The 13858-nt window shown below is 40.8% G+C and overlaps 1 protein-coding gene across 1 annotated transcript in view; it reads left to right on the forward strand.

Annotated features, from left to right (window-relative positions):
* The first annotated feature begins 2904 nt into the window (after window positions 1–2904).
* Window positions 2905–13858, forward strand: part of NAV3 (neuron navigator 3) — a 772754-nt gene continuing 761800 nt past the window's right edge. Inside the window, exon 1 of the mRNA XM_074325380.2 lies at window positions 2905–3159. The gene's annotated coding sequence lies outside the window, so the exon portion shown is untranslated. The remainder of the gene's footprint in view (window positions 3160–13858) is intronic.

Genomic DNA, 13858 nt, shown 5'->3' on the forward strand with positions numbered 1-13858 from the left:
CCAATTAGCTGTGTGGTACTGAGCAAGCGGCTTAATTTTTCCATGCCTTAGAGTTCTCATATGTGATGTGATATTCGTCTTGCAGGGTTACTTTGAGGAATAAATGAGGTAACATCGTCGTAGTCTTTTCAAGCTGTTAGAATGGAATACCACAGACTTGGTGGCTGAAACAACAAACATTTCTTTCTCATAGTTCTGGAGGCTGGGAAGTCCAAGATCAAGGTGTCTGGTGAGGACAAGCTTCCTGGTTCATAGATGGCCGTCTTCTCACTGGTCCTCACATGGAAAAGGGGGCAAGGGAGCTCTCATTTACAAGGACACTAACCCCATTTATGAGGGCTCTACCTTCATGACTTCATCAGTTCCCAAAAGTCCCACCTTCAAATACTGTCACATTGGGGATTCAGTTTCAACATATAAATTTTGAATTTTGGGGTGACACATTCAGTCTATGGCAAACATGCATTTAACCTGGCATCTGATTCTGTGAGGTTAGAAATATTGTTTTTTCCCCCTTTTCTGATGTTATTACTAGATTCCCTTATGTCACTCTTTCCTTTGTCTTTGATCATCATCATCATCATCAACAACCAAAAGTGTCATTTCTCTTCCTCTTCCTCTGATTCTCTCCCTTTCTCTCCTCCCCCCCCCCCATTTGTTGAGCTGCAATGTCTTGGCCAATCTGCCAGGCACTTCGGGATACAGGGATAAATAAGCTATAGTTCCTGCCCTAAACACACCCATTCTAGTGATGAAGCAGACCAACATGCAAATATTATACTTATACCGAAGGTGCAGAAGGTGCTTACTGGGGCAGCATAAAGAGTGGCACTTAAACTCAGAGGTGGGACCCAGGAGTGTTTGGGGAGGCATCCTGAAGGAGGTTAGTTTTGGAGGCTGAGCAAGTTATTCAGATGTAGTGGGGGGGGTGTATAAGGAGAAGAGGGGAGCAGAGAGAATTCCTGGCAGAGAACAACGTATGCACATGTCGGGTGAGCGCATGATGTGTGCTGTTTGACAAAACATGGCATACAGTAGTGAGTTGGACCTGCTTGGGAACTGTAGTGCAGGTGTGAGGGATGAAGGAAGTGGAGTAGGCAAGGGCCAGATTATAAAAGATCTATGCCAGTTGTTCTCAAAGTATGGCTCTCAGTTTGATAGCATCAGCATCACGTGGGGTTTTCTTAGGAATACAAATTCTTATGCTCCACTCTAGACTCACTGAATGGGAAAAGTTGATCATGGGAATGGGGCCTAGAAATCTTTCTTTTTACAAGCCCTACAGGTGATTCTGATGCATGCTGAAGTGTGAGAAACACTGTTCTTTACCATAATAAGAAATTTGGCCATTATTCCTGAAGGAAATGGGGAACTATGGAAGGATTTTAGATAAGACTGTAATTGTTTAAGGCTTACTCTGGAAACAAGATAAAAGAGCAAGATGGATGCACGGTAGGTAAGTCCGTAGGGAAATTTAGGAAAGAAATTTAAGACACTGGAGTTAGAATGTAGCATCCTTGCTTTGTACAGGGCCCATACAAATACATAAGGTCTAAGATAGAGGATAATATATGGCTCCTGCCCACAACATGTTGATAATCTAGACGTAGAATCATTCCATCTGAGAACATGTTCTTCCAACCCAATAGAATGCCATCCACATTTATGGAGTGTCTACTACTCTATGCAAGAGTGACTGGGGAGTCAGTTTGGTTGATCTAGACAAGAGCACAGGGAGAGTCCCCTACTGCCTGCCCCTGCCCCGGAAAAATTTGGGTTTGAACGAGTACCACAAAGAGGTTGTTTAAATATATAAAGCAGTAAAAAGTGAGGGTTACAATAGCAAAATAAATTGGTTGGATCATGATACTCCAAATAAATGTGTGGTGGCATTAAACCGTGTAAATTTGTAAACACATTTTGTTTGGGTTTTATGTTGGGAATAGCACAAATCTGAGCCTTGTTTGCAACAGTAGTGAGAGAACTGCCAATCGAAAGCACTTTTTCAGCTAGGGATAGAAATGGGCCAGGCTAGATATTTCTTTTTGCTACATTATTGCTTACTCTCAGCAACAGAAGCAGCTTCTATTCATAGCTGTGGAGGAAAGGTGCTTGCGGCGGGATGGTGCTGTGTTGGCTGATGCTGGACTAGAGGTTGGAATATACCTTCAAGCCTATTTCTCCAGGGCTGGGAGGGCAGAGAAAGGAGATGCTTCTGTGGGGTGTGTGTGTGTGTGTGTGTGTGTGTGAATGAGAGAGAGAGAGAGAGAGAGAGAGAGAGAGAGAGAGAGAGAGAGAGAGAGAGAGAGAGAGAGAGAGAGAGAGAGAGAGAGAGAGAGAGAATTGACAGCTATATCTTCCCGCCACCGATTTCCCTCACCCAAACCCCTGCGTCTCTGCTTAGAGTCTGACATAAAACAAGGAGTGAACCCCATTTGTCTCTATGTGGTTTCAATGAAAAAAGTCGGTGCACAAGGACGGAAACGAAAGCGGCTGAGAAGAGGTGTGTGACTTGTTGAGCATACAAATCATTTCCCCCCTACTCTCCAAAGGAGGGGGAAAATTCCTCTTACTCTCTCTTTGCAGATTGTGCTCTGCATTCGGGAGAGGAGTCTAGGGCTGGTCTTCATGTAGGAAACTTTTCTCACAGGGCCCGGTGGGTCCACTGCGCTCGGACCGATCCGGTGGGCGTCGTGCGTGCCCCTCTCGCGGGCAAGGACCCCAGACCCCAGGACGCGTCTGTCTCTTTAAATTCCAGCTGCGCGGCTGGGAAACAGCGCCACTAGCCGCCCAAGCCGGCTGGCGGCTGCGAGCTCGCTCGCGCTCCCGCTCCCAGCTGCGCGCCGCGGAGGGCTCGCTCGGCCCGCGGGCGGCTTGGCGGCGACGGCAGCGGCGGCGGGGCGGGGAGGCGCGGCCCGGCGGAGGAGGGAAGAAGGAGCACGCCGGGCCGGGAGAGGCGCCGCGCCCGGTCCCCGCGCCCGCGCCCGGCGGCCCCAGCAGTTTCCTTCAGGGTGACGAGGATGTGCCTGGGTTGTGTGTGTGTATGTGGCTTTTCCCCCCTCTTCTCCTCTATAAGACGATTTCCATAGTAACCTGATCAAGTGGCTTAGTATCGCAAACCTGAGGATTTCCTCGGCCCGCCGGCTTGACCTCAGTCAGGTAAGGCTGCGAGCTCGTTTTCTTCCATTGCAAACCGCTGCGCTCCTTCCAAACTTCCTTTTGTGGAAAACCGCCCAGCCCCATGCAGCCCTGGGCATTTGCGATAGCGAGCGTGTTCCCTCCCAGGTGCCTGCCACGGGTCCCCTGCCACGGGTCCCCTACCCTGCTAGTTCCCCAGGACCTATGATCACATTATTAAAAAAAAAAAAAATTTGGGGGGGGGGGTGGTTGCCCGTCTTCCCTTTTTTGAATTCCCCATCTCTGCGCTCTTCTCGGCTTTTACGCTGAGACTGGTGATGGGGGCGCGGGGAGAAGTCGGGGGCGGGGGTGGGAGGCGAGCGCGGTCCAGGGAGTGGCGGGCTCCGATGGGCTGGCTGCGGTGGGCTACTTTGGGCATCTCGGCATTGCCTGCGCGGGGCTGGGGTATCTGGGAGGGCTGTCAGCAGCAGGGCGGCGGAACCCGGGAGCCTCAGGTCTCCAGACGAGCGAGCGAGGGACGCAGGCTTGGGGGTGATGGAGCGCTCGGCGGGTGGCTGGCGAGCGTCCATACATCATAGCTTTCCTGCCTACTCCCCCGCCCCTCTTCGTTTTTCTCTCTTTCTCTTTCCCCGTTCTCATTTCTTTCTCCCTTTCCTCATCGCCAGCTCCATCCTGTTACCTCCTTTCCCTCCCCCCCCTTCTTTTCCCTTTCCCTCTTAAAATAAAAGAAAGGGGAATCGTTTGTAACCTTTTCGTTCTGCCAACATGGGAAGAGCTGTGAAACCCGCAGCGTGGCCACCTCAACCCGGTCGCTTTCAGACTCCGTCCTCATCCATCAACATATTTGTTTCCTGAGTCTATTGATCTCTGTCGATTCTGCAGAAATGCATTCTAAGCTGGGCGTCTGTATGTCAGAATCCCAGTTCCGCTGCTCGCTTCTGTGCTCCAAGCATGACATGTATTGTAAGGGCTTCATATATTTTAAATCCATATCAGCCATGGGTATAAAGAAATTTATCTTTCAAAAAAATCTAGTCTAATTCTAGAGAAAGTTCCCTCTTAAATTATTGACGTACTCTTTCCCTTCTTTGAAATTTAATTTTAGGGGACTTGGGAGACTGTTTTTTTTGCCTCCAGTTTATGAGGAACATGCAACTTCTTACTTTAAGTATCTCCTCTTTGAACCTCATACAGTTTTGCAGTGCCCAGTCACTGGAATGAGATCATAATTAAGGTTCAGAGGCTTGCTCCCCAAAGTCCAAGCTGGCTGAAGGGGCAGCCTCTGGTAGAAGGTGCTGAGAGAACCATGTGGGCCAGACAGAGCTCGCCAAGAATAGATAAGGCAGAGCAACTCTTGTGTGAAATACATAACTAGATTCAGACTTGAGTACTGAAAATATGAAAATGCAGTAAAACCAGACTTTTTTGTTTTTGGTTCTCAGCCTGCGTATGACTATACTATGCAGGTAGTATAAGTTAATACTTACTTAAAAACCGAGCCACTCTAGTGTACAACCCATCTGCCTTGTTTATGTTGAGACACTTCTTTACTGTGATTTTATTTTTCTTTGAAACATAAGATGTTTGTATCATGTGAAAACAAAGGTATAAAATAGAGGGTGACTTCTATTTAACCAGACATAGGATTTACTGGGATTTTTGTTGGTTTTGTCTCTCAAAAGATCTAGTTGTTATGCTCTCAAGTTTTCCTGAGGCCAAAATATTTCATGGGTGAAAACAATACTAATCAATGATTTCCCTCCCCTCTCTATCAGTGGTGTATAGAGTATATATGGAAAAAGATCTCAGTTTTAGAGAGCTCCCCTGGCCTCCTTTCCTTTGTCTTCATGTTTGTTTTTAAATTCAACTATTAATATAGAATAAAGAATCGTGGAGCAGAAAATGAATCAGGAAGAAGAGAAACCACTGGTATAATGGAAAATATACCCGAACCAAGAAAAGATAATTAGTGCCATGCCATTCCACACTGTTGTATGTGTTTTTAGCCAATTAAGCTGTAGGTTTTAAATGTGTTTTCATCTTCTTAGTTCTATACCTAATACTTTTTATACTGGAGGTCATATTTATCCGGTTCAGGTGGATATTTACAAAAGACTTAAAATTCCCTTGCTGGTGAAATCCAAAAAGCATGTTTTTATTTCAATATTATCTTCTTTCTTCTAGTGTACAGTGATTGTAGTAAGGGTCCTACCTTATTGTTTTTACCTGATTTCTGATTTTGGTGCTTTCTGGATGTGTGGGTTTCCCCTGACACATTTACAGGGTACTCTTGGCAGGCTGCATGGGACTTGAATGCACAATTGATTGTAGATGCAGTAAAATGCCCATTTTTCTTGTTCTTGGTTTAAGAGATGTCATGCCCTCGTGGACATTTAATATTTTGGTGTGACTGCTCCTTTGTGTGTGTGTGTGTAGGTGAAGGATTCAACAAAGTCTATTCTGATTAAACTTTGTATGATTTGAGGTTAAAAGGGATATTAGTGACAAGCCATACATTACTTTATTATTTATAGTACATTGATGCTGAAACTGTTTTTCTTCCTTACCTTGTGATTGCATCTGTATGGCTCATTTAATGAAAGGCTGGTAATGATGAATTATCTGTTTTAGAAAAGAAAAAAAACCCCTCAAGTTTACATTCAAGTCCTCATTTTCATGCAGAGGAATTAACAAATGTTTTTGATCTCATATTTTAATAGACTGTATTGCTGAGCACTGCTAATTACCAAGAATATGTTTTGTTAATTCTGAAATTGGTATAGGATAAGATATCTCTCAAGTTGTCCGGAGGGCTCCAAGTGACTCATCCTGGTAACCCATGGCAACAGGAAATGGTTGTCCAGGTGCAAACTCAAGTGTGGACACAGATCCACACTTTGTGATCCTCCAGTTTCTTGATACGAAAGCATCTGGCTCCTTTGTATTGACTGATGTTAACTTTTTGACTTTTGTCAGAACAGTGATCCCCCTAGGCCTAGTTTTACAATTTCCTTCAGCTCTTCATTTACTTGAGAGTTATAAAATGCTCAGAAAACATATAAGTTGAATGCTACTTTTCTAATAGAAAGTAATTTCTAGAGAAGTGTGCATGTGCAAATGACTTTGCATGTAGCTGGGATAATCAGGGTGAGAATATCACCAGATCAAACATGAGAGGCTGTGTCAGCTTTAGAAATGTTGGGAGTCAGGGAGCTGTGTCTGGAAGTAGAAGTCAAGAGGCCAAGGTTATATTCCTAATTTTCAGTGCGTTACAGAGTTATTCGTGCAGTGGCCTCCTTATTCAGATGTCACTTAGCTTTGTTTTTTTCCTAGAAGAAAAATGGACATGGTAACCATTTCCTGTGTTTGAGTTCTCAAACACATATGAACATATGACATAATCATATACTTATATACTTGTACACACAGGTGTACATAGGTAGCAGTGTAGATACTAAAAGACACACACACGTACATTCAGAGGTAACAGACAGATTTTCTGAATAGGGTAGGGAAATCTTTCCTTGTACAATTGACAGATGGGTGATGACGCTGAATATTTCTTTCCATTCATGAGAAGGCGAGCATAAAGTACTCTCTGTGTTGTGTGGATATAGGTAGTAGATGCTCGGTGACTAATCATATAACATAATATGCAGAACTGAAAATTCCCAGCGGATATCACTGTTTTACTTTACATTAATGCAAGTGAGGAATAAATTTTCTGCACCTTCTTCTTTTCTTTTTTAACCATTTAAGTCATCCTTCTCCCTCTCCCCCATTTTGTAAGGGAAAGTAATTGTGTGTAAGGTTAAGTGGACCACAGGGCAGGGAAAATCCCCAGGGCTATCCTTCTGCTCAGACTTCATTTTTCCTTTGAAGTCCTACTGTCAACAATAATATGTGATATGAGCCTCTCGTGGTGATATTTCCATAGGTCGTCATCCTTCTCTGTCCCAGATGAAGTCTCAGAACAAGCATTGCAGTAGCATAGATTCTGAATTGAATGCATCATTCAAGTTGGTTATGTAACTCAATGGTCTTATTAAAAAAAAAAGAAAGAAATAGAAAAAAGGAAAAACTCCAGGTCTTTAAAAAGCTCCAGGTATTTACTTTTCTTTTGTTTTAAAACAATTTTACAATGTTCAGAGAAAATAAACCTGATTCCTGTAAGGATTTAAAAGCAGCTTGTTCATGTAATTAGATTTTACAAGGTTTGTACAGTGATACTTTTTGTTTATGCAATATTTTCATAAAAGGGATAGTTGAGACAATTGCTTGTTTGGGTAAGTACTTGAGCTAATGGGGACCTAGAGTCTTCAAGGTCTGGAAACACTGCCACTGACATAGAGCCAAAGGTTTTTTTGAGAATAGGAGGGAAAGTCAGTGATTTGACAGGAAGTGATTTATAACAGTTCAGGTATAGTCAGGAAGATTTGAAACAAACTTTTATATTTCTTTCATCTTGCTTTGTTTATATTTATTTATATGTGGTTTTACCTATATAGAACTGTGGGCCTCGTATCCATCTTTCAGTTTTCCCTACTGGGGAATATCATCTAAGTCCCCAACCTTGCTTGGTGGCTTTTGGTAGGTTTGTAGGCATGATGTTGAGGAAGAAATGGTACCTTTTATATCCTAATATTGCAAATACAATTATGACCACAAAGTCATATCATTGGGAGTTTCTTTTTTCCAATTAAAAGAAGCATTTATATTATTGAATACCTTCTTATGCTATCTTATTAAGATAGGATCAAATGCCATGGTTGTCTGATTTTATTGATCCATTTTAAGGCAGTATTGCACAGCGCTTAAAGATATAGCTTCTGGGGTAGACTCGTGAATTTGAATCCCAGGTCTGCCACTTAATATGTAGGTTTATCTTTTATAATGTTCTTAATCGGTGTCTCAGTTTCCCCATCTTTTAAATTGTTGTTGAGAAGGATTTTTTTTGTGAAGCTTAAATGACAGAATATGTTTTTAAGAGTATTCCTGGCTTGTAGTAAATACTTACTGCATATTCACTACTGTTATTATTGCTGTTGCTGCTGCTGTTGTTTTTCTGCGTAGATTTTTTTTTCTTTCCAAGAAAATAACTGCTGCTGCAGTTATTTTTCTGCGTAGATTTTTTTTTCTTTCCAAGTCCGAACGTGAACCATTCAGAATGCTAGTGGACATAGGAGCTGTGCTACTTGCTTCCTTTCCCTCCATCACCCCCCTTAGCTTTTTGCAATAGCCTCAAGCTCGAAATAATGACCAGGTGCCTGGGAGATAAGAATATATTTGTTTGGAGGAGGATCCATTCTTGCAGTTTTCAAAAAAGCTTATCTTAACTTTTTAATAAGCAATATCAATGTTATCCATGGATTTTTCATTTACAGATTGAACCTCTAAATCAGGGTTAGCTACAGTAGTAATATAATGTGTCAGTTAAAAAAAACAAAAAAAAAACCTGACAAACAAGACTTCTAGCTTTAGTATTGTAGTTTTGTTTCTCATAAGCTACAACTGCCTACTATTACCCTAATGTAATCTTAAAACTGCAAGCTTTTGCTAAAGACGTTGCTAAATAAGTTTTTTGTGAAGTCACTTGATATCTCATGGATGAGAGATCATTAAAGAGGTGATGTTTCATCCTTGCTTTGTTTTTTCCTTTGTGAGTACCAATACCATGTTTCTCCGAAAATAAGACCTAGCCGGACAATCAGCTCTAATGTGTCTTTTGGAACAAAAATTAATATAAGACTGGGTCTTATTTTACTATAAGACCCGGTATAATATAATATAATATAGTGTAGTATAGTATAATATAATACCTGGTCTTATATTAATTTTTGCTCCAAAAGACGCATTAGAGCTGGTTGTCCGAGTAGGTCTTATTTTCGGGGAAACGGTATCAAGAGCTGCATTGAATAGGTAACTCTCTTTACATATTGTGAGGATTTCCTCATCAGCAAAATGAATTTATTGGGTTCATGTGCCTCTTTAAACTTTGTTTTATTGTGGAAAGCTTTGAATAAACAGAAAAGTAGATGGGATGGTATCATGAATTCCCTTGGACCCAACATTCAGCTTCAACAAATTAGGTAACCTCTTAAGATCCCTTATGATTCTGTGATTTTCTAACCATGAAAATCCTAATTCATACTGGTTTTAAGGATCTAGAATACCTGCTTTTCAAATAAAATTGATACTACTATGAATAATGTTGACACTTAAAATAGTTATGAATTTATAACACAGGATTTCATGCAAGTCAATAAAATAATATACACAAAATGATACATGGGAAATGTGTTGGAACTGAGCAAGTTCAATGCCAGGGTTAAAAACCCTGGGATTAGATTAGTTCAACAAACATTGATTAAATGCCTCCCCCACAGAGTTTATAGGATATCACCCAGGAGCCTGACTAATACCATATTATCATGTTTAAGAATAATTTTCAAGAAATTGGGCTACAACAGACTGTTCTAAAACCATGTGGAGTGTTATCTTTCTTTCATTTGGAAGCTTATTTCAAGATTGTAACAGCCAGCCTCCAAAATGTTCCCCAGTGATCCCTGCCTGTTGCCATTCATACCCTTGTGAAATAATTCCCTCCCACATTTTATCAAGGTGTTCTCTGTGATCAATAGAATATGGCGGGAGAGATAGTGTATGACTTCTGAGGCTAAGTCATAAAAGACATTGCCACTTTCATCTTGCTCTCTTGGATGACACTCTGGGAGAAGCCAGCTGCCGTGTTGTGAGGGCACTCCAGCCGTCCTTAGAGATTCATGTGGCAAGGGAGTGAGGCCTTCTGCTCACCGAAGCCTCCTTGAAAGAAGGTTCTTTAGCCCTGGGAAAGTCTTCAGATGACTGCAGTCCTGGGTAATGTACTGACTGTATCCTCTTTAGAGACCACAAGCCAGAATCACTTAGCTAAGCTGCTTCTGAATTCCTAACCCACAGGAACTCTGTGAGTATATTACATGCTTATTGTTTGAAACTGCTAAATTTTGGAGTAATTTGTTATGTAGCAGCAATACAAATACCTTAGACTCCCTTAGGGTTTTATTATCAATACTAGTTATTATTTTTATATAGATAGGTAGCCTAGCCAGTAATTCACTATGGTGAGTGCAGATTTAAACAGCATTGTTGATTGGCACTACTACCTATCCATAAGTAAATCAGGGCAGAAGACACGATGTCCCCCATTAATTGCTAACCTGGAACTAATCCCCACCCTTCCTTTTGTTAATGTTTCTGTTAAAAATTCAACTGTTATTAGGATTTTTTTAAACTTTTTTTTTATTAGTTTCATGAAGCCACTATGGAAAACAGTATGGAGGTATCTCAAAAATCTAAAAATGGAACTACCTTATGATCCAGCAATTCCACTCCTAAGTATCTATCTGGAGAAATCCAAAACTCTAATTCAAAAAAATATATGCCCCTCTATGTTCAGGAATTTTGAATGAATGCAGGGACTCGGGGGTGAGAGCTGTTACCTGTTTGGGCTGATACTTGGGTAAACTTTGAGATAGTATCATAGTTTATTTTCAGGTTACCCCCCAAAGAACACCACCATACCTCACAAAGGCATACACAGAGAGGCCTTTGTGGTTTAGGCTTTCATTGTTATAGAAGCTGTTCTCTGTCACCCACTGAACTAGGTTAAGATTAAAGTGCTCAAAATAAAATAAAATATGCCCAAATGAGGCCCTGGTAATGTTGCCAATGTAGCCATTCTTCATGAATTTGCATTTTGGCCTTTTGTGTATGGTTTCCCTTCTTAGCATGGCTCTGGATTGTATGCATGAGTCTCTTTTTCTCATTATTATATTACAAGTTTAACAAAATCTAAACATTGGATATTATGGAAGATGGAACAGGTTCCGTATAGAGTTTTGGTGTACACATAATGGTTTGGATCAGAGAACCAAAAAGGGACAATAACTTCACTTTTTACCTCATGAATTTGTTTAATTTTATCTATGTAAATTACCACCCCATCACTCATTCATTCATTCTAGGAACCTTGGAGAATACTAAGAAGTAAGGTTTTGGAGCCGTTAGATTGGTGTGAATATTAGGTCCTTTTCATAAATGAGCTACCTGTCTTATGGCTGGGAGTGGAACATTTCAGTACTTTTGCTATTTAATTTGTTCGGTAGGATAACTAATAGGATTCTTGCCCCCGAGAATTTTTGCAGATCCTTGTTTATCTTGGTATAAAGCAGTGATGGTGTTCACTGACCTGCACCAATATCATGCTCTTTGGGAATTGAAATTGATTTTTTTTTGGTTCTTGGCATATACATTTGTTATTTGAACAAGCGCTACCTAGCGGACTCGGGAAAACCAATAAGCAGTCATTCAGAAACTAGTTTCTAGGACATCACAAATGAGTTGCATCACAAGCCTCGGGAGAAAGTTAATGAAGTCACTAGTTCTTTGTGATATTTTTATGTTTGAGCCCAATGTGCCATAAGAACTATCTTTAGAATTGAGGATAAACAACACGGATCCGATTTTTCTGTTCTTCGTGAGATATGTAGAAATGAAACCACTCCTCATTGCTGATGAAAAAATTATGTAGAGACTGGGAATGTTTTCTTAGATGACTTTGGAGAAACATGCTTTTGTTTATTTGTTGGATACTGTGTTAGTGTGTCCCATCTTGTGTGTTTGTTTTATGTGCTTTGCACATTTGGCACTGCATTAATCTACCCCATGACGTAACCATGACGTTTACACGTAAATAAAGTTTATAGATACATTGTTTTCCTTCTACATTGTGATGAGTATGACAGGGGCACAGAAATGAATAAGAAAGGGTCCTTGCCCTGGAGGAAGTTGGGTTGTATTTAATTTAAATTTTTTATTTATTCATTTTTTATTTTTCAGAGTGTTTAGCTGCAATAGCTAGATCTTACAATTTATTATGGCCTGGCTGCTTTCAATACAAGATCAGTTGACTTATGTTACCATAATTGAGAGTTATCCTGAGCTCTCCACCGTTAAAGAATGCTAATGCTGTTTTGAAGGTCTCCTGTATATGGCCTCGATAACCACAAAGGCTTTTTTGCCTGCAGCAGATAAACTCTCAATAATGTCACAGGAAGTTGCATTAGAAATTATGCCGTCACCTATAGCTTTTTCCTTTTCTGCCCACTAACTAATAATGTCTGTTCAGGGTATTCCTTATAGGGCAAATGTCTGTATCATACTTTGGAAACATATTTTTGCCTGCCTCAGTGGAAAGTCATTCATCAACTTTGAAGTGAACTTCCTCATATTTGTGCTTGCTAATTGAATATTTTAAACAGAGAGATGGGATTTTGATAGTCTTTTAGGATCCCAGAAATACCTGAATCTACCCTGCCAATCACCTCTATCCATGTGCAGGGACGCCAGGGAAGACATATGTAGGCAATGGCAGCCGAATGGTAACCAGAGGGCCACTTTATTAATAGCTTGAGATGGTGCCAGTTACCCGTGATGCAGGACTCTTTGGAAATAGGTGGTTTGGAGCACGTACTTGAGGTTGGAGTCCAAATATGTAGATTTTTAGTCTTGATACACTCTTAAGAAAGAAGTGCAAAAGAGAAAGAGAGGTCATGCCCCAAGAGGGGTTCTAATTTTAACTTAACAGCCATATAAAACTAGGAGAGAGAGAGAGAGAGAGAGAGAGAGAGAGAGAGAGAGAGAGAGAGAGAGAGAGAGAGAGGCTTGGCTTTTTGCTTTTTAAAGCATAGTCAGCCTGCCCATTCATTTTTAAGGTCCAGTCATTATTTTTGGATCTGATCTGGTAGTAGAGCAGTTACTCCTTTGAAGGGATGGTGACGAGGGAGAGATGCACCCACTATGGATAAATCATGGTACAAGTCACAGTCTTTTATCTGAAATCCTGGGGATAAGAATATTTCGGAATTTGGACTTTTTCATATTTTAGAAAAAATAGGATGTGTGTGTGTGCGTGTGTGTATGTGTGTGTGTGTGTGTGTGTGTGTATACATGTATATATACAGAGGGTGCCAAAAAATGTATACACATTTTAAGAAAGGAAAACTGTATTAAAATTGTAATACTCAATATATACTGATAACAAAAGATGAATACAAGTGACGTTTGACTTCTGCAATTACAAGAGGTGCTCAAAGAGGTTACCATCAGCGTAATTTTAATACAATTTTTTTCCTTTCTTAAAATGTGTATACATTTTTTGGCACCCTCTGTATATCATATTTTGGAAAAGCAATAGAATGTGTGCGTGTGTACATATGTATACATGCACACATTCTATTGTTTTTCTAAAATACATATATGTATATATTTATGTACACACAAACACATACACACACACTGTATGTACATCATCATGTGTACACACACTGCAGGGGCAGCATCTTTTTGTCAAACACATGACTATTTCTATAAGAAAATCCACGAATATTCAGAATAAGTGGGATAATAGACATGACTACATCCCAATCCCTAGCACCTGTGAATGTCACCTTTCATTGCAAAAGGGACCTTGCATGTGTGATTAAGGTTTAAGGATTTTGAGATGGGGGCATGATCCTGGATTATCTGGGTGGGCCCCATGTATGCACAAGGATCCCTGAAAACACAGAACCATCCCCAGCTGAGGTCAGAGGAGATGTGATGACGGATAAGAGTTGGAGAAACAGATGCTACCTTGCCGCCTTTGAAAATGGAGGAGGGG

Source organism: Rhinolophus sinicus, chromosome 1 (assembly GCF_057876585.1).
Source record: "Rhinolophus sinicus isolate RSI-liver-muscle chromosome 1, RSI-T2T, whole genome shotgun sequence".
Taxonomy (NCBI): Eukaryota; Metazoa; Chordata; class Mammalia; order Chiroptera; family Rhinolophidae; genus Rhinolophus; species Rhinolophus sinicus.